This window comes from Eretmochelys imbricata, chromosome 7, assembly GCF_965152235.1.
Source record: "Eretmochelys imbricata isolate rEreImb1 chromosome 7, rEreImb1.hap1, whole genome shotgun sequence".
Taxonomy (NCBI): domain Eukaryota; kingdom Metazoa; phylum Chordata; order Testudines; family Cheloniidae; genus Eretmochelys; species Eretmochelys imbricata.
The window spans coordinates 30,305,220-30,329,873 of record NC_135578.1 but is presented as its reverse complement, the minus strand read 5'-3'; the positions used below and the strand labels follow the sequence as shown (position 1 = coordinate 30,329,873).

Sequence of the window (24,654 nt, the reverse complement as noted above, 5' to 3'; positions counted from 1 at the left end):
ATGCTTTAATCAACCACAAGTGACTGGCTCAATAGAGGAGGACCTGGTTGACGTTCTCTGGCCTGTGCTGTCCAGGATGCCAGAGTCCCTTCTGGCCGTAAATCTACGGCTCTATGGATCTGACCATCAGAATTATGCTTGGAAAGCAGCTGAGCCACTGCCAATAGATGTATTTCAGTTCACATCTGCTCCCTGAGCCTGGAGTGCAGAGCTAGCTAAAGAGCCCATGCTGGATTTGGCATCTGCTCGGGAATCCTGGCGGCTGCGGCTGGGTTATGTGTGTGATCGTTTTATTAGAGTGAACGCTGCAGACATACACAGTCTGCCGGGGGCTCCTCCACTCGCAGGCTGAGGCTTTCTCCTCCGAGAAGCGGGGGGAGCTAGCGTAGCACTTAGCACAGAGGTGAAGTGGGGCATATTGGGAAATAGAGCTCTCAGTGAGTGTCTTAGAGGCGGTATGGTGCAGACTACTGGACAGGGACTTGGGAAATCTGCCCACTTCTACTATGTAACGTTGGCACAGCCCTGCCTCGCCGTGTGCCTCAGTTTCCCCCTCTGTAAAACTGAGCAAAATGGCATTGATCTCCTCAGCAAAGCACTTTGGGATTCCTGGCTTTAAAGCGCTAAAGGTAAAAAGCTGGTCACTAGGAGTCCCACCATCTAAACCACACACTTGACTGCTGTGCAGCATCCATGCCGGGGCTATGGCACAGCACTGCTGATCCCAAACTCACCTCTCCCTCCAGCTGGGTAACTCCATCACCGTCCTGCTTGCCCTGCACTCGTGAAAAGCTCAGATTTTTCTGAAGGAAATGGATTTTTCTTTCAGACTTTGCAAGGAAACGTGTGGCCGGGGCAAGGTGTATGTGCGGAGGGTGGGGACTGTTAAACTGACACAGCACAATGCCGAGCGTGCCAGAGAGCGATTTGAATGATGTCTCTAAACAGCAGAACAAACTCTTGGCTCGGGTGCCTTTTCCGATGGTTACATTTGCAGGCGCTAGTCCACAGTAGGATAGGAAGATGCTATGGCATTCAGGCTGCTGCTTTTGTTTGGTGGTTTGTTTGTTTTTTTCAGAGAACCATGGATTTTTATTTGATTTCTTTTTAAAGCCAGAAGAGACCATTCTGCGGGTCCAGTCTGCCCTCCTCCTGCACGACTTGCTCGTGATCTCAGGGTCCAGCTGATTACGAGACTGGGAGTCAGGAAGAAATTTCCCCCTGGTCAGATTGTTAGGAACATTAGAGGTTTTTCGCCTGCCTCTGCAGCATGGGGTACAGGTCGCCTGTGGGGATCACCTCAGCAATTCCCTGCCATGTCAGGGGTCTCAGGAATGGGGGGGCCCCTCGTGTTGCTGTTCCCTGCCTGGGGCTCACAACAGGTTAGTCTCCTGAGGACTAAGATTTTGGGCTCAGTGTAAGGGAGTTTAGATCAAATGGAATGGCCTCTGCTGCACAGGAGATTCAGATTAGATGATCTGATGGTCCCTTCTGGCCTTAAATTCTGTGAATCACACAAGCCAGAGAATTCCCTGCCCCTCTGAGAGACATTCCTGCATCCAGCACAGATATGGTGGTCGAGCTAGAATTTTTAGAGAGAGGTCCAATTTCCACTGAAAAACTCCGTGATGGAAAATCCACCCTGGCCCTGGGTGAGCTGTTCAATGGTTAGTCTCCCTCCCTGCTAAAAATTGGCACTTGGTTTTGGTCTGAATTTGTCCAGCTTCTGCTCCCAGCCGTTGGGCCGGGTTCTGCCTTTGCAAGATTAAGGGGCTTTCTGCTCTCCAGAATCTCCTCCCTGCATCGGTAATGATCACGATCATGTCACCTCTTAACCTTCTCTTGGATAAACTAAATAAATGTTGTTCCTTAACTCTCAGGTGTTCCTAGCCCTTCGATTGTTCTCGTGGCGATATTTCAAAGTGTGCACCCCAGAGCTGGGCGCAGTGTTTCAGTCACCAGTGCCACATACAGAGGTGACACCATCTCCATGCTCCTGCTTGACACCCCCTACTGATCCACCCCTGCATTACCCCAGCAGCTCATGATTAATTGGTTTCCACAGGATCCCTGAGTCCTTTCCAGAGTCCATGTGTCCCAGGGCACAGCCTGTAAGTCTGGCTGAAGTTCCTTGTCCCTGTATGCATGACCCTGCCTCTTGAGATATAAAGAGCCAGCGAATTGGAAAATGGAATTTCTGTCCTGTGCATTTCCTTTTGTCCCAAATCAGGATGAAAAGTTGTATTTCTAAATTTACAGCAGAACAAAAATTCCCCAATCTTTTCATTTTGGACACATCAAAAGGACCTCATTGAAACATTGTCATATAAAACATTGAATAGAGCATATATGAATATTACATGTAATAACATTAACATATTTTATAAGAACACATTAATAGGTTACATTTATGCCTATTTACATTTTCTAGTATGCATTACATATAATATGTAAATATAAGTGGTCAAAAGCACTATATATATGCAAACTATTCATGTGATGTTAATATATTAATATGAATGAAAAATTTTATAAAAAAATAAGTCAAAATGAAAAAGCCAAAACAAAATCCTCCATTTTGATTCAACTTATTGTACAACATTTTCAATGGAAACGTTTCAGTCGCCGTGTCCCTGGGCCCTGCTTTGATTTAGGTGAAGCACTGATTTCAAGTGGAAACCTGCTCCTTGGAAACCTTTCTCCCACCTCGAATTAAAACATAGGACCCAGGATCCCAGAGCTAGCTGCGCTGTTGTAATACGTCTTCCTGACGCCCTCACGCTGGGAATGTTTTGCTGTCAACGGTTTTTTAAGCTGTCTGCCAACTTGAGAAACTTAAAAAAACCCCGAATCAGTGCAAATTTAATTTCCAGCGATTCATTTTCAAATAACAGACGAGAGGAAGGTCATGCTGCAGAGTGTGAAAATAATTTAACGCAAACAGGCAGCCAGCCCCACTTATGCTAAAATAAACAGAGCTGTAGCACTATTGGGTTTTCTTCCCCCTGCAAGGAAGCTTAGTTGGAAAGCGGCATCTGGGTTCTAAATGATTCCCATTTCTCTTTTGTCAATTTCACACATTTGGGTGCGATTCTGCAAAGCGTTCAAGGATGTGCTTAAATCCAGTGCAGCTGGGCCTTGATTCTGCAAACTGCTTGAGCACGTGCATCGCTTCAAGCAGGTGAGCAGTCCTTTGCTGTATTTAAGCCCCTGCTCAACCGCTCTACTGCACTGAGATCTGAATTCTATCAGCTCCCCAGAGCAGTGGGTCTCAAACTTTTTTCCACAAAGGACCCCTTTGGCAACTGATGAAATGTCCCGGACTCCTTTTGTTTCCAGTACTACTGGCACATCTCCGCCAGTGTGGGAATGGCCCTGCCTGCGTGACTCTCAGCCACAGTGCATATGAGGTCACGATGGGCAGAGTATGCCATTTTGGGAACAAAATGGCTCCCTCCATGCAGCAAAATGCTGTTCTAGCCCTGGCTCAGGGGACATACCCCCGCTTAACTCACAGCGGACCCCCAGGGATCTGGCCTCCCACCCTGGGAACCCCTGAGGTAGAGGAAGGGAGGAATTTATCCTTTCAGCTCTCTAAATCAATCCCATTTTTATGGTTAAGATGACAGAGTGGGACTCAGCCCACCTGGATTCTGTTCTCAGCTCTGCCACTTGCTCCCTAAATGACTTTGGGCAGGTCATTTCCCCTCTCTGTGCTGCAATTTCTTCATCTGTAAAATGTGTATAATGATCCTTCCTTTCTTCTGGGGCTGGGGCAGATTGGAGTACCCGCCCCCACATACAGGAGCCCCATGCTGGGCTGGGACTGGCAGTGCTTCAGAGAAGTGGGAGTTTGTCACCCCATTGAGATGCCTGGGGCAGCTCCCCTTCTCAGAGCAATCAGCTCAGGCTCTCTACAGACTCAGGCAGGCATCGCATCAGTTACACTCAGGGCCACTCCCACACCTGCCCTTGACCCAATCAGCTGAGGCTCTCTGCAGGCTCTGGTTGGCATCGGCCACATCTTCCTGGTTTTCTCCCCAAAGGCTAAAAACTGCGTTATTTTTTTTTTAATGGAAGCTGCAGTCACTTGATGCTGGGAGCCCAGCCACGGGCCTGTACCAGTTGTGCTACAGTCTAGTTGGGGTGGGAGCATGCAGCATGGGCAGTGCTGAATACGAGAGAGAGAAATGTAATTTCAAAGTATTTGGCAACAGTAGGGAGGAAAGATGGAGCGGGATGGCGCACAGGAACATGAGATGCTGGGGAAGATGCAGGGGGCTATATCCAAATTGCGAGTACTGTCTCTGCTATGGTCAATGATGCCTCAAGGCAGTGGACTCTTGCGACCCAAGCTAGGCATCTTGCCAGTCCAGGGGAGTGAGGACGGCTGAATTCTTGGCACGCAGGGCAGGGGAGACCCCAGGGAGTGGACTGGGATTCTGGGGAAGCCAGTCATACCCTGAAAGCAAAGCTCAGGCCTATTTGTGTGAAGAACCCTTAAAGTGGGTGGAAAGGAGGATTCTGTTTGCCGGAGGAGGATGGGGGGAGCACAGGTATTGTGGAAAAGTATGACTACCCAGGGTGCCACGGGACTCAGAGCACTCCCCCAGTCTGCCCTGGTGTCACCTTGCAGGAGATTGTTGGGGGGCTGGGGCCAGTGAGGGGTGAAGTAGGGGGATAGCAGAGGAGTAAGGGCACAAGGCACTCTCCATTCCACGCTCATCTCCGCCCACCCCCCCACGCCACTTTCCCTCGGGGTCTGATTTCCATGGCAACACATCTCAAAAGCATCAAAAGACAGGAAGGTGAGAGAGGAACATCCGTCACATTTATTGTTTGGCTTGCAGCTGCCTTGGGGCTGGGAATAGAACCCAGAAGTCCTGCCTCCCAGCACCCCCCACTTTACCGCACTAGAACCTGCTGGCTGGACCCCAGCTCTGGAGGCGGTGGGGTCTAGGGGGTTCAAGGAGCCGGGACTCATGGCCTCAATCCCCAGCTCTGAAGGGAGTGATGTGAGGGGGGACGGGTCTGGGAGCTGGAGACAGTCATTGTTCTTGACATAACAGTCCTTGGCAAGGACGGGGCCGGGGGGGGTCCTAAGTCAGCTGTGTTGTATCCCTACCCCCAGGCTCCCTTATAAAAGAAGTTATTGGCCCTTTAATAAGGGTGGCCCAGAGCCCAGCTGGAATGCACAGTCAGCTACATTCTAGAGGTGGGAAATGTTTCTCTTCCCTAGGGATTAGAGATAGTACAGTAGTAGCAAGGGCCACCAATGAGGGATCAGAGCCCGGCTGTGCTAGGAGCTGTACACACACACCCCTAACGCAGAGGTAGCTCTGAGCATTACCGGAAAAGGCGCTGCCAAAACAGTCTGAGAGACAGTCCCTGCTCCAAAGAGCTAGCAGGAGAGGGAAACGACAGGAGAGGGGACTTGCCCCAGGTCAATGTCAGAGTCAGGAATAGAACCCAGCCCTCCTGTTCTAACCACTAGACTCTGCTGCCTCCCAGAGCCAGGGCTAGAATCCAGGAGTCCTGCCTCCCAGTCCGGAGCCCTACTCACAATAATAAACAATCTCTCCCGCGCTCTGGAAGCGTTCCGCCCCCTCAGGGCAATGGGATTTGGAAATCCACAGGTCCAGATGAATATGTATTAGCGACTAGTCGCTCCACCCCATCAAGGCTTGTTTGTATGAATAGTGGAACAGGACTGGCCCACTGGTTAATAGATAATGGGATCACACCTTGGTATGCAGGGAGCATAATAGGCTGAATAAATATCATTAGCCCCTAATGTCTGCTGGGAGCTGGCCCAGCTGCAGCGGTGAATAAATGTGTTTTGATACCTTGCTGCTGCTGACATATGATCGGAAACTCATCTTTGTAAAAAGCACTTAAAGTCTGGGACCCAGCTATTAAAATCCTTCCCTGCCCTCCCCCCCCCCGCAATTCTCCCACTGCTGCTCCCGTTTAAGGGCAATTGCAAAGGAAGTTTGTTACATTATTATTCATTAGTGGGATGGCAGTAGCGCCTAGAAGCTGCAGTTGTGGACCAGCTGCCCCTTTGTGCTGGGGGCTGTGCATTTCCTCGTTGAAATCTGGCCCCGTTGTGCCAGGGGCTGCACAGAGCCTGCGATCAGGCCCTTTGTTATGCCGAATGCTGCAGCGACACAGAAGGAGAGACTGTCCCCGCTTCAAAGAGCTCAAAGACTAAAAAGACAAAGGATCTGAGGGGAAACTGAGGCAGGGGCGCTGGAATGGGGGGGGCCAGGAGGCCATGGCCCTCATACTTTTTACTGGCCATAAGGGTGAGCAAGCAGGGGTGAGGTCTTGGGGGAAAGAGGTGGTGTGGGAGCGGGGCCACAGGGGAGAGGAGGGGCCGGCATGGGAGCAGGGCCAAGGTTAAGGTGGCCCCCTCACTTTTAGGAAGCTTCCACTGCAGTCCTGACTCCTAGGCACTCCTTGCCTCCACTCTAACCCACTAGCCTCCCAGCCCTGGGGAAAGACTCCATGAGGCCTGACTCCCAGCCCCCTGCTCTGAGCAGCAGACCGCACTGCCCGCAGAGAGCCAGGAATAGGTAAGACTCTCTGTGAGCCGGAACTATAGTGAAATGCAAGGAAATGGCTCTTCAAAAGCAGGCTGCCCTAGCCGCTTACAGATGCATAATTAATCAAAGGGCTAATTAGGGGGCTTGAAAAGGAATAGATTAGCAACTCGTCTCTTCCAAAAAAATTAATTGAACGCAGCCTCCCCGGACCAGCATGCTCTGGTGTGAATCAGCCGCTGCGGAGGTGGGGAAAATTCCTAATGTGCTTTGAAAAGTGTCTCCGGATTTGGGCCGTGCATTTTGTCAGAGTTGCCTGTCACATCCAGCCTCTCTGGGATATGGCGAAGGCTTTGCCACTACCAGGAGTAGTTTACTGGCCTAATTACTGAGAAATTAACTATGTACCGTGCCTAAAAATTTCATTCTGCCCTTTCCCTGAGACAGGGACCCTGTTGTTCCAGACACTGCACAGACTTTGATTGTGATCAGGGCCCCCGTTGTGCTGGATGGTGCACAGACCCTGGCCAAGTTCAGGGCCCTCATTGTGCCAGGTGCCGTATAGACCCCAGCCAAGATGGGGGATAATATTGTGGTCATTACATTTCTACTGAGTCTAGCTCTGAACCAAACCTAAATCTGAGGCTTGTACCATCCCTGGGGGAGATTGGAACCCCCATAATCTCCAAGACATGGGAGGAATCTATTGGTTGGAAAAGGAGCAGCATCTGGGTCTCAAAAACCAGGCTTGGTTTCGCAGTCGAAAGGTTAACAAACAGGGACCTGTCAAAAGCTGTTTTCTGCCATGGATTGAGACACCCGCTAAGGTAGGGTGTGGGGAGGTGTCATGCAAAGAGCGGGGTTGCTAAAGTTCAGACGGAGGAAACAGCAGCTCCATGGGATGTGGATCGGAGCGGATCAAAGCACTGAATTAGAGAAAAAACCCCACCTGGGACATTTCATCCTGCTAAAGATGTCAGTCAATGCTTAAACAAATCCCTCAATTCATACAGACGCGGCAGTCTGGCAGGAGCGATTCCCGGGAAGAGAGAGGCAGTGTTGTTCAGTGGGTAAAGATTCCTGGAGTCTGTTCCAAGTTCTGGGAAGGGGGCAGTCAGGACTCCTGGGTTCTATCCCCTCCTCTGGGAGGGGAATGGGTAGAGCAGGCTGGTGGGACCCAGGCCTGCTGTGTTACCTGGGCAAGTGTCTTCTGCTCTGTGGGCCTGTCTCCCCTCTTACCTCTTGTCTATTTAGATTGTGAAGTTTTTGGGGCTGGGACTGTCTCTCACTGTGTCTGTGCAGCGCCTGGCACACTGGGGGCCCCAGTCTCAGTTGAGCTCTGTATGGCACCCAGTGCAATGCAGGCCCTGAACTCGGTCATGGTCTGTGCAGCACCTGGCACCCCAAGGGCCCCGGTCTTGGTTGGGATCTGTGCAGCGCCCACCTGGCAGGAGCATGTTAGAGCCTCTGTGCTACTTTAATACTACCAATGTGAAATAAATCTGTTTCAGAGTAACAGCCGTGTTAGTCTGTATTCGCAAAAAGAAAAGGAGTACTTGTGGCACCTTAGAGACTAACCAATTTATTTGAGCATGAGCTTTCGTGAGCCACAGCTCACTTCATGAGATGCATACCGTGGAAACTGCAGCAGACTTTATATATACACAGAGAATATGAAACAATACCTCCTCCCACCCCACTGTCCTGCTGGTAATAGCTTATCTAAAGTAATCGTCAGGTTAGGCCATTTCCAGCACAAATCCAGGTTTTCTCACCCTCCACCCCCCCACACAAATTCACTCTCCTGCTGGTGATAGCCCATCCAAAGTGACAACTCTTTACACAATGTATTCTCTGTGTATATATAAAGTCTGCTGCAGTTTCCACGGTATACATCTGATGAAGTGAGCTGTAGCTCACGAAAGCTCATGCTCAAATAAATTGGTTAGTCTCTAAGGTGCCACAAGTACTCCTTTTAAATAAATCTGTGTGTGTTTCCTTCAGCAAGTGCTTGAGAGAAGAGCTGCTTGTTAAGATAAGCCATTTAGAGAGCTAGTTTTCATGAATAAAATAGCCTGCATGAATAAAATAGTGAAGAGGAAGCTGGGAACAGAACCCAGGAGTTCTGACTCCCAGCCTTCTCTGTTGTAGCCATGGACCCCACTTCCCTCCCAGAACTGGGGGTAGAACCCAGGAATGTTGGCTCCCATCCTCTCCCTGCTCTACCTACTAGACACCACTTCCATCACAGAGCCAGTGATAGAACCCAGGTGTCCTGGCTCCCAGCACCCCCTCCCTGTGCTGTAACTAATAGACACTCTGCCCGCCCAGAACTGGTAACAGAACCAAGAGAGTGTGTATGTGACCTTGATCCTGCTGCTGTGTGTATCTGATTGTATGTGTGCATGGTGGGGGCTGATTGTGTGTCTGTGGGTGTGGTGCTTTATGTCTCTAATTGTGTGGGTGTGGGGTGGAGGTTGTGTCCAGAGTGTGAGCAGGGCTGGGATGCTCCAGAGGGCATTCTAGCACTTTTTTGGTGATCCAGAATGGAATTCTGGTACTTCTGAATGGCACAGCGTCTGGCTGGCCCAGACCTCCCCCTGCCCTTCCTTGGTCGGCTCTGAGTGTAGACCTAGGAGCCCCCACCTCACCCCCCCCCAAATCATGCCCAAGACAGCAGCGCAAGGTGGCCCTGGGGCTGGAGACCTTCTACCCATGCAGGAGGTATCGGGCTGGGCACCCGTATCCCTGCCCAACAGGGGAGCCCCTCCTGGAGTTCCAGCACTCCGGGCTGGGAGAGGAGACCCCAGCATTTCCCTGAGCCTCCTGCCCTGGGGGTAACAGTGGGAGGGGGGCTGGATGCCAGGGCTTTGCAAGGGGAGCAGAGGTACTGGGGGCCTGCAGGGCTGCATGGTACCTCCCTCAGTGCTCTCTAGGCTGGGCCCTGCCATGCCAAGGGAGCCCAGGCTCAGCACATCCCAGTGCTTCCAGCCCTGGCTCCCGGGGGCCAGGCAGGGTACAGAGGGAGGTACTGTGCAGGCTCCCTGCTCCCCTTGGAAAGCCCTGGCATTCAGGCTGCAGCCTGCCCCCTCCCCCCCAGGGCAAGGGGCTCAGGGAAGTGCCAGGGTCTCCCCACCCAGCCCACATTGCTGGAAGTCTGGCAGGGGTCCCCTGGTGCCAAAGATGTGGGCGCCCCAGTCTGTTACCTCCTGTGTTGGTGGCGGGTCCCCGGCCTCAGGGCTAACCCACACTGCGGCCTTGAGCGTGACTGGGAGGTGAGGCGGTGGCAGCTGGGTCTCTGCTCAGAGCCGGCCTGGGAGTGGGAGACCTGGGCCCCCTCCTTCATTACGCCCTTGTCCCTGCCTCCCCTGTGGTCAGTGCTGCTGGCATTCCCTTCCCCCCCAAAGGTGGGGCAAAGGGGAGCTCTTTACCACTGCACAGGCCGAAGCATCCTGGCAGGAGTATAGTGACACCCCTGCCCCCCGTTTTGCTGCCCATGGGCAAGGTCACCCAGAATGGGGTCAGCAGGGCTCCAAAAGAAGTGAGGTCCAGCACTTTGTTTTTGTAGGGCTCACGCACCGGTCGTGTCTCTGATCCTCTCTCTGTGCGTCTTTCGTCCTCCTCCCCAAGGATGGATCGAAACTCATCAGGCCCAAGGACCGTGCTGAACACACAGGCGCCACTGTAATTAACCCGTGTCATGTGGTGCCTTGGCTTGATTGTGGAAAGCACAACGAAAAGCTAGCTGCGATCGTACACGTGAGGCTGCCATCCCCTTGCTGGGGGGCTGGATTGTGTGTATGTGTGTGTGTGAGAGAGAGAGAGAGAGAGAAAAGCACAGGAAGCTGGGGGTCAAACACGCCCTCAAATCTTGGTGCTTCTGCTCCTGATCTTCATGGGATTATTGTTTTGTCCCTGGGAGCTGAACACCGTGAGCTCTGAGCTTCCAAGCTCCTACCCCCAAGGTGCTGAGAGCCCATGAAGGGCAGAGCCCAGATCCCCCAGGGATGGGCACGCTAGAAACGCCAGCATGGATTAGACAGAGTGCTTGATTCTCTATTGGCCTTTAGCTCCTGACATCATTTGCCCCAGTGGGCATGAGCTGCCCATGTGAGTGTGATCTAGTGGCTAGGGCACTGCAGTGAGTGTCAGAGCTCCTGGGTCCTATCCCCACCTGTGGGAGGGAAGTGGGTTCTAGTGGTTAGAGCAGGAGGGGTGGGGAGTCAGGACTCCTGGCTTCTATCCCCATCTCTCTGTCCCTGACTTGCTGCATGACCCCAGATAGGTCCCTTTTTCTCACTGTGCCTCAGTTTCTCCTCCACCCTTTGTCTATTTAGTCTCTGCGCTGCAGAGCTCTAGCTGACTGTATCTGGGCAGCAGTGGGCATCCTAGTAGCTACCGTAATACTACTAATACACACACCACAATGGATTGTTGGTCTCATTTGGGGTGCATCAGGTACGACCGTAATGCTCTTAAGAATGTACACACCATAATGGGATACTCTACCCGCTACCATAATGCCACTAATAATACACATACCACAATCGGCCTGATGTCACTTGTGGCTTACAGGCGCTACTGTAATATAGATAATATATATTCCACTGGAAAAGGAAATTCAGTGCTTGTAGGAGATGCTCAGTGGATGGAGATTCTCCTGAAAGATACCGCAAAGAGAGGTGTATGTGTGGGGGAATCTACATAGAATCAACAAGGTCCTTAAAAGTCCCTTTAGCTAACACCACGTGTGTTGAGCTTTCCCCTGCCAGCGCCCCAATCCCTTCCATACTGCCTTGAGAGTTCCAGGCCGTGCTGTGCCGGGGTGAGGTGTCAGGCTGTGGAAATGCAAATGCAGGTTGGTTCTTCTTTCCCCCTCGGACAGCTGGGTGAGAGGCAGCTGGGCGACATTTACGAAGGACATGTCAGTGACAGTGATTCTGATTGGTGGGGAGCGGCTGCATCAGAGCTGGTGGAATCAAGATGAATAGACTTCAAGGTCAGAACGGACCATTCTGATCATCCAGCCTGACCTCCTGCGTAACCCTGGCCAGAAACTTTTGTCTAGTGACTCTTGCTACCTCCACACTTGCCCATGGTTTTATGGCAGGTCAATGGTGGAAATAGAACCCAGGTGTCCTGAGGCCATGTACTGTCTGCTAGCTAGACCACACTGCCTTTCAGTTATTATTACCCCCACTATGCAGAAATGGAAACTGAGGCATTGAGAAATTAAGTGACTAACCCCAGATCATAAAGGAAGTCAGTGGCAGAGCTGGGTATAGAACCAAGGAGTCCTCTCCCTCGCCCTCTTTCTCCCCCCCCCCCCCCAACGCTGTAACTACTAAACTCTGCTCTGGGAGGGGAGTGAAGTCTAGTGGGTTAGAGCAGAGGGGGCTGGGAATCAGGACACCTGCCTTCTATTCCCATCTCTGAGCTGCTGGGTGACCTGGGGGCAAATTCCCTCCCTGTGCTTCAGTTTGTCCATCTGTGAAATGGAGATAATGCCACCAACTTCCTTTGCAAAGCACTTAGAGATCTACTAAAGAAATGTGCTACATAAGAGCTAGGGATTGTTATTATTACACTCCAGCTCGACCACCAGATATGGGCTGCATGTGGGAACCATTGAGAGACATTCTTTGCCCTTGGGGGTATGTTTCAAGTGGGATATTATGCTGGCACACATTCTTCATTCTTTAAGAGACACAAGATTGATTAAAGGATTGGAAAACATGCCTTGTAGTGAGAGACACCAGAAGCTCAATCTGTTTTGCTTAACAAAGAGGGTTAAGGAGTGACTTGAGCCCAGTCTATAAGTACCTATATAGGGGATAGAAATTTGATAATGGGCTGTTCAGTCTAGCAGACAAAGGTCTAACAAGATCCAATGGCCGGAAGTTAAAGCAAGACAAATTCAGACTGTAAATATTTACCCATGAGGATAATTAACCATTGGAACAACTGACCAAGGGCTGTGATGGATTCTCTATCACTGGCGATTCTTAAACCAAAGTTGGATGTTTTTCTAAGAGATCTGCTCTAGTTCATCCAGGAATTATTTCAGGGCAGTCCTGTGGCCCGCATTAGACAGGAGATCAGACTAGATGAGCACAATGGTTCCTTCTGGCCTTAGAATCTACGAATAACTTGGGGTTTGTAATCAAGATGAGACATCTGTCTAAAAGCCGTGCTCTGGCTCAATCACTATATCTGGGCTGGATGCAGGAATAGTGGGAAGGAGATTCTATGGACTGGATTATACAAGAGCTCAGACTTGATGATCAGAGCGGCCTTAAAGTGAGTCTGTTTCCAGGATGGACTTCACAATGTTCATCTATGTAGTTTCTCCACAAGAAGGTTAAGGGTTGATTTGGTCCCTGTCTATAGACACCTACTCAGGGAGGAGATTAATAGATTCCTAGCCTCTAAGGCCAGAAGGGGCCATTTGAAGGACCACTGTGATGGTTTAGGCCTGTGTTTAAACACAGCCAGTGTAGGTAGCTCTTGTTACTAAGCTGGATCTAAACCCGAGTTTTGCCAGAGCAGAGAGCAAGTGTTAGACTTTGTCGCACAGTGCTTGTGTGCACTGTGCCATCTGTGAGGGTGGGGGACCAGCATGTGTGTTACTGGAGTGTTGAGGCATCACTCAAAGGGAGGAGAGTTTAGGTTGAATGTGGTTTCAAAAATGTGTATCTGATTTTCCACCATCCCTTGTGGACCCAGAACAGGTGATCATAGTAGCTGTTAACGTTTTCCATTAGCTCTTACTTTTAGGTTTCATTCTCTGCCTCATTTAGCGTGCTAATAGAAAGCCAAGCAGCCCAGGTGCCTGCAGCAGGCTGTCGAGCTGAGAGGGGAAGTCACAGAAGGCAGCTAGTGTGAGCAATGGAACCTCTGATGCTGACCTGTGTGTCATAAACTCTATACTGCCAAGGACCAGGATTCCCCTCTGTGTTTTGCGGGGTTGTGAATCACAGCTTCACTGTCATTGGGAAGTTGTGTGTGGTTATCAGAACCCAGGAGTTCTGTTTTCCAGTCCTCTCTGCCACTAGACCTCTCTCCTCTCCCAGAGTGGGGAAGAGAACCCAGGAGCCCTGACTCCCAGTGTAGTCCCCTAACCACTAGACCAGGCTGTCTTCCATCCCCAATAAAATGCTGTTGGAAGTAACTGTGCCGAATGTAGGATTGGATGGAAAATGCTGGGAGCTGTCCCGTGACCTAGCAATGTGACTCAACAGAGGAACTGCTAATTGCATTCTTTACCCACCACAGGGATTTGTTTGTCGATGAATTTGGGGAGAGGCTCAATAACTCTTGGCAGGAACCACTGCTTCAGCACAATTGAGGTTAATTAGCACTGATCTGTAAACTCAGAACCAATCTCTAGCCATGCCTGTTTCATGGAGATGAGAAACCCCAGCCCAGCCCCACTTACTGTTCTCGCAAGCTCCAGGCAACAGAAAAAATTGGCACTTAGCAAACTATAGGCTCTGTATCTACTGGCTGCTGCAGTGGTGTTTTACTGAACCCAGGATTCCTGGATCCCAGTCACGTGCTTACTGGAGCCATTAGCCCTCTTCCCTTTCCAGAGCAGAGGCTAGAACCCACCTGCCTCCCAGTCACCCCTGCTCTAACAAATAGACCTTGATTTCCTCTCAATGTTGGGAATAGACTCCAGGAGTCCTGACTTCCAGGCACTCAGGCTCTAATCACTGGACCATACTGCCTTCCCACAGCCTGGAATAGAAGCCAGGAATCCTGACTCCCAGCCCATCCTCCTGCTCTGACCACAAGGTAACACTGCCTCCCAGGACCGGGGCTAGAACCAAGGATTCCTGATTCTCAGCCCCTGCTCCTTCTCTAACCATTCACTCCTCTCCCAGAGCTAGGGGTAGAACCCAGGAGTCCCAGATGTGAACCCTCCTCATTATTTTAAAAAGGCTATGCTCGCTCCATTGCCCTGTCCCGCTCCTCTCTCCTCCTCCTCCTCCTCCTCCCACCCCATTTGCAAGGCCCTGCATTGCTCCATGCATGTTTTGTCCAGGGCAGCACTCCAGTTATATTGGCTTCCTGAACCTGTTATGAAATCCCCTCATTATGAGACTCATCTGTCTTTAGTTAATTCTGGGCTCAGGGATCTGTTCACAAGCTTCTGGGGGAGAACTTTAATTTTAAAGCTTGATCTTATTTAGATTTCCTTTGTGTGGCAGGTATAGCCCAGTTCCTATCCAAGTAGACCCTCTTCCAAGGGAGCATTCAGAAATCCATCGATTTCAAGGCCAGAAAGAGAGCGTGAGATCATCCAGTCTGACCTCCTGCATAACTCAGGCCTGAGAATCCCTCCCCAGCCACTCTTGCCCCCAGCCGCTATCTGGTGGTCTAGCTAGAGCTTTTAGAGAAATATTTGCTCTTGATTTAAAGACTCCAAGTGATGGAGAATCCATCCTGATCCTGCGTCAGTTGCTCCAATGGTTAAATCCCCCTCTGTTAAAAATTTGTGCCATATTTCTAGCCTGAATTTATCTTGGGTGGGAACCCTAGGAGCTACCATAATAATAACAATTAGATGTATTATTGTAGCACAGAGAAGGCTCAGCTGAGATTGAGGGCTCCTATTTTCCAGCACTGCACAGACCTCAGCTGAAATCAGGGCCCCTTTGTGTCAGAAGCTGCAAAGACCCTGACCAAGATTGGAGCTCCCACTGTGCCAGAAGCTGGTTGGGAACTTTTTCACAAAACATTTTTTTATCAGAAAATACCAGTTTATCAAAACTGAAACTTTTCATGATACAGGGTCACTTTCAACCAAAATTGTGCCAGGCAGGTGTCTTAGGCCTGGCCTACACTACACAGTTAGGTCGACTTAAGGCAGCTTGTGTCGATCTAACTATGTCAGTGTCTACACTACAGTCTTGCTCCTACTGATGTAAGTGCCCTACTACACCAACATTATAACTCCACCTCCACAAGAGGCATAGGGCTTGTGTTGGTGCAGTTAGGGTGAGGTGGTGTCCCTGTAGACATTGCTGGTTACTTACATCAGCTGTTGGCTCTCATTCTTGTCAATTTCACAGCTCCTTGCTGGAGCCATGAAGTTCACAAGAAAGCTACTCACAGCTTGGACTGTCTCCCTGGGATGGGTGCGACGCTCCAGCTAGAGCCCGGCTGCCTCCTGGGGTCCCTGCTTTCAGCTGGGCTGCTTGCCCAGGCTCCCTGCTCAGAGCCAGGCTGCCCCTGGGATCCTGGCTCCCTGCTCCCAGCCAGGTTACTGCCTGGGCTTCCCACTCCACACTGCACCAAGGCTCCCCACCGGGAGCATGGCTGCCTCCCGGGCTCTCAGTTCCCAGCTCCACAGCGGGAGCTCGGCAGCCACTTGGGCTGCGTGTGGATCTCCCCACCTGCTTGCTCTCTCATTTTTCCATGAACATTTTCAATGGGTCTTGATTTCATTCCACATCGGAATGGAAACAAACCGCAAAACTTCACCATTTTTTGCAAAACGGATTCTTATTGTCTGGCCAGCACTAGTCAGGACTCCTGGGTTCAGTTCACAGCTCTGGGAAGGGAGTGGGGGGCTAATGGTTAGAACGTACTCCTGGGTCCTATGTATGGCTCTGTTCTGATGTGCGACAAGTTCCTTTCCCTCTCTGTGCCTCAGTTTCCCCATCTGTAAAATGAGGATAATGATCCTGACTTCCTTAGTAGAGTGCTTTGAGATCTACCAATGAAAAATGCTATCAATGAAGTCGGTATTGTTATATTATTATAACACATTCCCTTCAGTTTGCATGTAAGTTATTCCTGTGCATAAAGCCAGCTCTCATGTCCAAGCAAACACAGGTCTTTTTTTCCATCTGGGATATAAAGAGCCAAAGCATCTCAGCTCTTTAATTATCCAGCAGGTTAAGAGAGCTGAGTCCCTTGCTGGTGAGTCCTTCCACCTGTCTCACTTAATTAGCTGCCCCCCTCATCAGTCTCATAAATAATATCCCTTTGTCAACTTCCTTTAAATCACTGAGATTTTTTGAGATAGCCAAGGAAAAATAGTTGCCTTGTAAGCACTTGAGAGCACACCACAAGGGGAAGACATCTTTGTCTTCAGCTCAGAGAAGAATCTGCACAGTTTGTTCATGGAGTCCAAGGCCAGAAGGGACCATTAAGATCATCCAGTGTGACCTCCTATACAGCACAGGCCAGAGAGGGTCCCCCGGCCCCCAGGACTGAGCCCAGTCACTTGTGTTTGACTCAAGCACGTGCCAGAAGGGCAGCCAGGCTAGATTTGAAGACGCAGAGAGATGTAGAATCCACCAGTTCCTTTGGGAGCCTGTTCCAATAATCACCATCACCGGTGCTTGATGCCTTGTTTCTCAGTGGCACGTGCCTGGCTTTAACTTCCAGCCATTGAGTCTTGTTCTGCCTCTGGCTGCTCAATTAAAGAGCCCTTTCCTACCTGGTGTTTTCTCCCTAGGAAGGTCCTGTATGCACTGGAACCAACTCACCCTTGATCCTTTTGAGAGGCTGAACCGATTGAGCTCCATAAGTCTCTGACTGTACGACACATTTCCGAGCCCTCAGATAGTTTCCGGGGCTCTTCTCTGCCCTCTCCATAAATCCATAGATTTCAAGGCTAGCAGGGACCATTGTCACCCAGTCTGATGTTCTGTGTAACACAGGCCTGAGAATTTCCCCCAGCCGTCACAGCCTCCGACCCAGATCAGGTGGTTGGGCTAGACTCTGCCTGACAGAGAGAAGTCAAGTCTCAATTTGAAAATTCCAGCTAATGGAGGCTCTACCAGTCCCTAGGTCAGCTGTTAAAAATCTGCACCTTCTACCTGGTCACAATTTGTCCGGCTTCAGCTCCCAGCCGTTGGGCCTCATTCTGCCTTTGTCTGCCGCACTGAAGAGCCCTCCGCTCTCCCAGATCTCCCTGTAGAGGTGCTTATGGGCTGAGGTCAATAGTCAAACAGATCGAGCTCCCCAACCCTCAGATTTGTGTAGGTTCTCAGGCCAGAAGGGCCCACAGTGATCATTTAGTCTGATCTCCTGTATAACACAGGCCATAGGACAGTCCTGGATTAATTCCTGGTTAAACTAGAGCAGATATTTTAGAAAAACTCCAACCTTGATTTAAGAATCGCCAGTGGTGGAGTCTAAGTTCCCTCTAAGGCTACCAAGGGCCATGCAGGTGTGCAGCCACAGGGGCCTGGACTGGAGAGGCACCTCTCCCCCAGCCCCGGGGGCTGCCAAGGTAGGGAGAGGCGCTCTTCTCCAGCCCCGGGCTGCTGCGGCGAGAGAGGGCTAGGGGGAGTCCTCTCTCCCCACCACAGCCCCAGGGCAGCATGCACCCCAAACCCCTCTTCCCCAGCTCCTCCCCAGAGTCCACATCCCCAGCCAGAGCCCTCACCCCCCTGTACCCCAACCCTCTGCCCTAGCCCTGAGCCCCCTCCCGCACCCCAAACCCCTCATCCCTGGCCCCACTCCAGAGCCTGCACCCCCAGCCAGAGTTCTCACCCCCCTCCCCGCATCCCAACCCTCTGTCCCAGCCCTGAGCCCCCTCCCACACTCCAAACCCCTCGGCCCCACCTGCCCCACATCACCTCCACATTGGTGCACATCATAAAATTCATTCGGCACATGGATGCATAAAATTAGAGGGAACATTACTTACAGACTGGGATCAAGTCAGCCTCAACCTTAAATAGATTGAGCTCCTGGAATCTCTTGCTATAAGGCATGTTTACCAGTCCTGGAAGCATTCTCATGACTCTTCTCAATCAGACCCCTCTCAGTTTATCAACCTCCTTCTTGAACTGGGGGCACCAGAACTGGATGCAGGATTCCAGTACCAGTCACAGCAGACTTTTTCGAGACCTCGTCATTCTAGTGGCTCTTTGTCAGACCCCCTCTGCAATGTCTTGACACCAGAACAGGATGCAGTATCCCAGTCATGGTCTCCCAGCTGGCGTAGACAGGGGTGAAATCACTTTTTGGGACCTGAGGAAGTAGCTGCCAGAGGGAAATCCCAGAAAATTGCTTTAGAGAGAGAAGCGGATGTGTTTCATGGTGGCTCTCCTTCTGTTGTGTGTGTTTCATTGTGGGACATCGTGACAGGTGGATTCTCCATCACATGGAATTTCTAAAGCAAGACCAGTCATCTGTCTAAAAGCTGCTCTCTAGCTCGACCACCAGATCTGGGCTAGAGGCAGGAATGGCTACACGGTGAATCTCAGGCTGGTGATATGCAGAAGGTCAGACTGCGTATGAGAATGTTTGGGATCTTCTCCTGGAGTTACTTCAAAGTCAACTTTCACACACAGATGGTGGGTCCAGAGGATTTAACTGGGAGTAAGGGGATAAAATTGAGTCAAGGGAGGATTTAGGCTAGAAAAACTTCCTCTCAATCAGGGTCTGTTCAGCACCCAGCCCAAAAGGGCCCCCCAATCTCTGTTAGGGTCTGTGTAGAGCCAGCACAAAGGGGGCCCTGATCTCTGTTGGGGTCTGTGCAGCACCCAGCACAAGGAAGGCCCCAATCGCAGTTGGGGTCTGTGTAACACCTGGCACAAATGGGGTCCTGATCTCTGTTGGGGGTCTGTGCAGCACCTGGCACAAATGGGGCCCCGATCTTGGGGTCTGTGTAACACCTGGCACAAATGGGGTCCTGATCTCTGTTGGGGTCTGTGCAATGCGTAGCACAGTGGGTCCCCGATCTTGGTGGAGGCCTCTAAGCACTACTGTAATACATCTAATAGCAGCAGGGCACATTTTCCCCATGAACTCATGGTTGTGGCTTTTAATAGTAGCTATTATAAGCATCTAATTTTGATTAAAAAAAACACCGCAGGTTTATAAAGAGACGAAGCCAAGCTCTTAGCTGAGGTTTCAGGTGATGGATCCCAAGCTGGAGCAGTTGTATTTATAGCCCAGTAACTAACCTATGCAGAGAAGGTTCCTGGCCAATTGACCATTAATCATTAAGGCACATTTGTCATTCATACACATACAGCTAGGTTAAGGTAAAGGAGGGGTGTTAATAAATATCCATTATTTGGGAACACCATCACTGGAGTGCTGAAGGGCAGACAGTGTATTCTAGTGGGTTGGGCTCTGGACAGGGTGCCAGGATGCCTGAGCTGTATTCCTGGCAGTGCTGCTGATCTATTGTATTGGGGTGCAGGATGCCTGGGTTCCATTCCTCATCTATTGTATTGAGGCGCAGGACGCCTGGGTTCCATTCCTGGCTGTGCTGCTGATCTAGTATGTTGGGGCGCAGGATGCCTGGGTTCCATTGCTGGCTGTGTTGCTGATCCAGTATGTGAGGCGCAGGACACCTGGGAGGGGACTTGCCAATACACTGGATAATGATAAGCCAGTGGCAGAGCCAGGGATAGAACCCAGGCATCCTGCAACCCACTGCAGTGCCCTCAGACTACACTGGCCACAGCCTCTCAGCAGGTTAAGCCAGAGCCACTGTCTACCCCACAAACACACTGTAACCTTTCATGCCCCCATCCCCACTGAACTGCGGGAACTTCTGTTCGCACCCGGGGGCCCCCTCCCTGCCCTGCTTTTGCCTGCCCCAGCACCCAGCCCTCCCAGCTCCCTCGGAGGGGTGTGAACTGAATGCCATCCTTGTGCATCTGTCTCCCCCCACTGGGGTGAGACTCTCAGGGACCCCCTGAGCAACAGGGTTGGGAGTTCACACCCTACTGAGATACCCAGGGCAGTTCCCCACTCTCAAAGCAATGGGCTCAGGCTCTCTGCAGGCTCAGACAGTGTCGCTGTGTCAGTTACATTCGGGGCAGCTCCCCCCCCTCGGAGTGATGGGCTCAGGCTCTCTGCAGACTCAGGCTGGCATCACCTCATTGGATACAGTCAGGTCCCATTTTCTAGCTTTTCTCCCCAAACTTTAGGATAAAACACTGACTTCTTTAGAATGGAAGCTGCAGTTCTGGAGAATAGGTTTGTGACCCTCTTCAGTTTTAGCCTTGATTGTGCGTATGCACCAGAGGGCAGAGTTGAGGTTATGCATGTGTCTTAAAAGGATGCTGCCAGACCCTGGTCAGGATTAGTGCCCCATTGTGCTGGGCGCTGCATAGACGCACAGTGAGAGACAGGAGCTCACAGTGTGAATACACAGAGGGTGGGAGGGGAAACAGGCACAGAGAGGTGAGGGACTTACCCAAGGTCACATGGCGAGTCAGCTGTGGAGCTGGGAAGGGATCCCAGTTGTCCTGAGTGCCTAGGCCTGTGGCTGGGAGGGGAGACTAGGCCACAGAGAGGGGAAGTGAAGTAGCTAAGGTCACACAGCAGATCAGCAGCAGAGCTGGGAACAGAACCCAATTGTTTGGAGTTCCAGCCCTCCCTGCTCTAACCACTACACCCCACTTTCCTCCAAGAGCTGGGGCAGAACCCAGGAGTCCTGACTCCTACTCCAGTGTCCTAACCTGGATCTCTCTCTCTCCTTTGACTTCCCGCAGTGGCTGCAGAGAGAGAGGCGGCTCTCGGTTCTGTATGTCCGAAGCCACGTAGGGGCATTGCAGCCCAGACCCTTTGGGAGGAGGCACACTGCATCCGGATGTAGGCTGGGGTAAGGGGAGAGGATGGCTCTGAGTCTCAGGAGCTCTCCCAAGCTGCAGAGAGCCCCGGGGCAGCTGTGTGAGGGCCAAAACAGCAGCTGGCCCCCAGGGAACATATGGCCCTGGAATTCCAGTGGTAGAATCCCTCCTGCTCACATGGGATTAGCTTGCCCAAGGGCCAGCCCAGCTGGAGTGGGTGAGCACTCCTTACTATGCCCCACTCTTTGCACCACAGCACCCCCTACTGAGCATCCCACAGCCCCCGTCTCCCAGCCAGACCCTGCCGGGCACGCAGTATGCGTCAGCACTGTGGCAGGCGTCTCAACTCAGATACCCTCAGGGAGCTGTGAAGGAAAGCAAGCCAGGGCGGGTTGGCTGTGGGGGGTGGGGTGGAGTGGGAGCCCTCTTTTTGGCTTAGCTCCCACTCCCATGCACCCTCATGCGTGTCAGTCAAAGGGCTGGTTCCCCACAGCGAGTGGGTTTTACTAAGCGCTGACACTGCGAATATGTCTGTACAGAGACAGTGCCATTGAGGGGGAGGGAATTGCTGACACACAGGGACCCTCCCTGTGCTCTAGACCCCACTCCCCTCCAAGACCTGGGGGATAGAACCCAGGAGTCCTGACTCCCCCGTTCAGCACCGTCTGCCACAAGGCCATCCTGCCTCTCACTGCTCGGCCCCGCTGACCCCTCTCATACAGCTGAATGGGGACCAGAGGAAGTTAATTATCTCTTCATTTTTCTCGCTGAGAGAAATAATTAGCAGTATGTTGGAGTGAGCCTGGCAGAGTAAATTTACCCCCCAGCCCTCCACACCACACCCACCCCATGTACAGGCTGCAGGGAAGGTGAGAGACACAGGAATGTCAGCCCTTCTCCTTCACCCATGGCAGAATGCACTACACGGAGGAGAGCTCCCTGTAACTCCCTTGCTAGCACCACATGGACCAGGAGACAGGCAAACCCATGCCAGGGGCTGTGCAGGGATTTGTGGGTGGGTCTCAGTTCCCCTCTCACAGCCACTGAGAAAGCTCAGATGGCCCCTGCCAGAACTAGAATCCATATCTCAGTGAGTTGCTTATTCAACACACAGCCAGCTGGGGCTTGAATACCACTAGGGCTAGAACCGTCGATCCACATACGGGGGAGCAGGGCCTAGAAGGAGAGAGCCCTAGAACCATGATCCACACACAGAGAGCAGGGACTAGAACCCGCAACCCACGCACGGAGAGAGTGGGGCCTAGAACCCATAACGCACCAGCGGAGAGAGCAGGGACTAGACCCCTTGTCTGTTAGCTCCACAACCACTTGAACCCAAAGTGATCCCTTAGCCAGTGCAGTAAAAAGTCTCTTACTCACTTTGTTAGAGCAGGGATGGGAGCCAGGACTCCTGGATTCTATCCCCAATGCTGGCAGTGGCGTGGGGTCTAGTGGGTAGAGCAAGTGGCGTAGGGTGTCAGGACTCCTGCATTCTGTTCCCAGGGCAGCTCTCCTGCTTGGAGCGATGGGCTCAGGCTCTCTGAAGACTCAGGCAGGCGTCAGTCACAAGTTCCAGCTTTTGTGCCCAACCGAAAGGGTTAGAATCTCATTTTATTTTTCAGTGGAAGCTATGATCAGAGCTGACACTCTGAGCTCAGGCCAGCCTTGCACACAGCCCCATGCTGCAGCCCACTGGGGAGAGTTGGGAAAATCTCTCACAAGCTGTTGCAGTCAGAGCCAGAAGCCCCCGGGAGCTAGACGTTTGCAAGGCATCTGATTTAATTTTCACCTTATGTCATCCCATGTCAGGTTGTTGTGATGGCAACCTGACAGCTGTCAATCACAGGCAGGGAATGACAGGAGCCTGTCTGAAGTCTGGCTTGCACATTAACCCCTTGGCTGCCAGCAGACTCTGCAGGCATCTCACCTTGGGTTATTGCCTCAGCTTAGAATCGGGGGGGAGGTCAGGAAGGATCGCAGTTCCTGGACTCCTGGGTTCTATCCCCATCTCTGAGCTCTAACGGTTAGAGCGGGGAGGGGGCTGGGAGTCCTGCTAACAGCACTGTTCCCTCTAAGCTGTGCACATGTACACGTGCACACAGATCCTAAACCCCGTGCACACGGCGAAACACCGCGCACACAACAATTTGCACAGAAGAAATTTTTTGCGCACACGGCCTGTCAAAAATTAGAGGGAACATGGGCTAACAGTGGAGCTAAATTAGTACAATAGACCTGAGGATGGACTGGATCCAGGGAAAGACCTTGGATCCCTTTCTGCGCGCACCTGACCCAGCCAGTCCCCCTCCAGTAACGTGTGGAAAGGCTCCTCCACTGTAGAAACAAGCAAACAGCTTTAATCGTCCTCTGACAAGGAGCCCAATTAAGGAGCATTTGTAAGCAAACCCCCCAGCTTCGTCCTTGTTTATTGTTCTGATATATTAGCTTCATTAGAAGCAAAAGGGAGAGGATGGAGGTTGCTGAGGCATGAATTATTCCAGCTGCTAGACATGCTGCCCTGGAATCCAAGGGGTTCCTATAAAAAATCCCTCCCTTTCTTTCAGTAGGAGAAATCCCAAAGACCCAACAAGTCATCTCACATCACCACAACTCACCGTGCACAACAGGGGCCCTGATCTTGGTCGGGGTCTGCGCAGCACCCAGCACAACGGGGGCCTGATCTCGGTCGGGGTCTGCGCAGCACCCAGCACAACGGGGGCCTGATCTCGGTCGAGGTCTGTGCAGCGCCTTGCACAATGGGGCCCTGATCTCGATCGGGGTCTTGGCAGCACCCAGCACAGTGCGGGATCTGATCTTGGTCAGGGTCTGTGCGGCGCCTGGCATAAAAGGGCACTGGTGGAAAACATTTTCCTGGAAAACACCTAACCTTCTGAAATATTTCAATGAGAAAAAAATTGGATTTTCTGCAGGAATCTCAGTATGAGAAATGCTCATTTTTTCCTTCCCCCTTCACATTTATTAAAAATCACTTTCCTTCTTTTTCCAATGAGGGGCAAATTAAAAGGGGGAGTAAAGTCCTGTTTTACGTAGATTGGAAGCTTCTTGGGGCAGGGACCATCTTTATTGTACAGCACACTGGGGGCCTGGTCTGTGGCATCACTGCAATACAAATTATAATATTAAGTCAAGACAGCTGGAAAGTGTTGTCCAAGCCTGAGCTTTTCTACAGCAAAACATCCATTTCAACCAAGCTATACTTCCCAAGAAGAAAATTTCTTGTGGGAATAATATCTGCAGCTTTAATAATTGTCCCTTCAAACCTCTCTTAAAATCACTGCTAACAAGGAAAGACCCTGTATCCCAATTCCCCACTTCCCTGAATCCCCCGCCCTGGGATCAGATTGGAGGCAGCACCCCCTGGAGGGGAAAGACCCAGTGTCCACTTCCCCACATCCCTGAGCTAGGCAGTCCCTGCACACTGAGGCCAGATCAGAGTCAGTGCCCCCTAGAAGGGAAAGGCCCCGTAGCATATTCCCCCTCACCCCACCCCTGTCTGATGCAGACCCCATTTAGCATCCCAGCTCTCTTAC

General features: G+C 51.5%; 1 protein-coding gene across 4 annotated transcripts in view; it reads left to right on the top strand.

Annotated features, from left to right (window-relative positions):
• PC (pyruvate carboxylase) overlaps positions 1 to 24,654 on the top strand; it is a 240,137-nt gene that overhangs the window by 168,208 nt on the left and 47,275 nt on the right. The gene's annotated exons all lie outside the window — the stretch shown is intronic.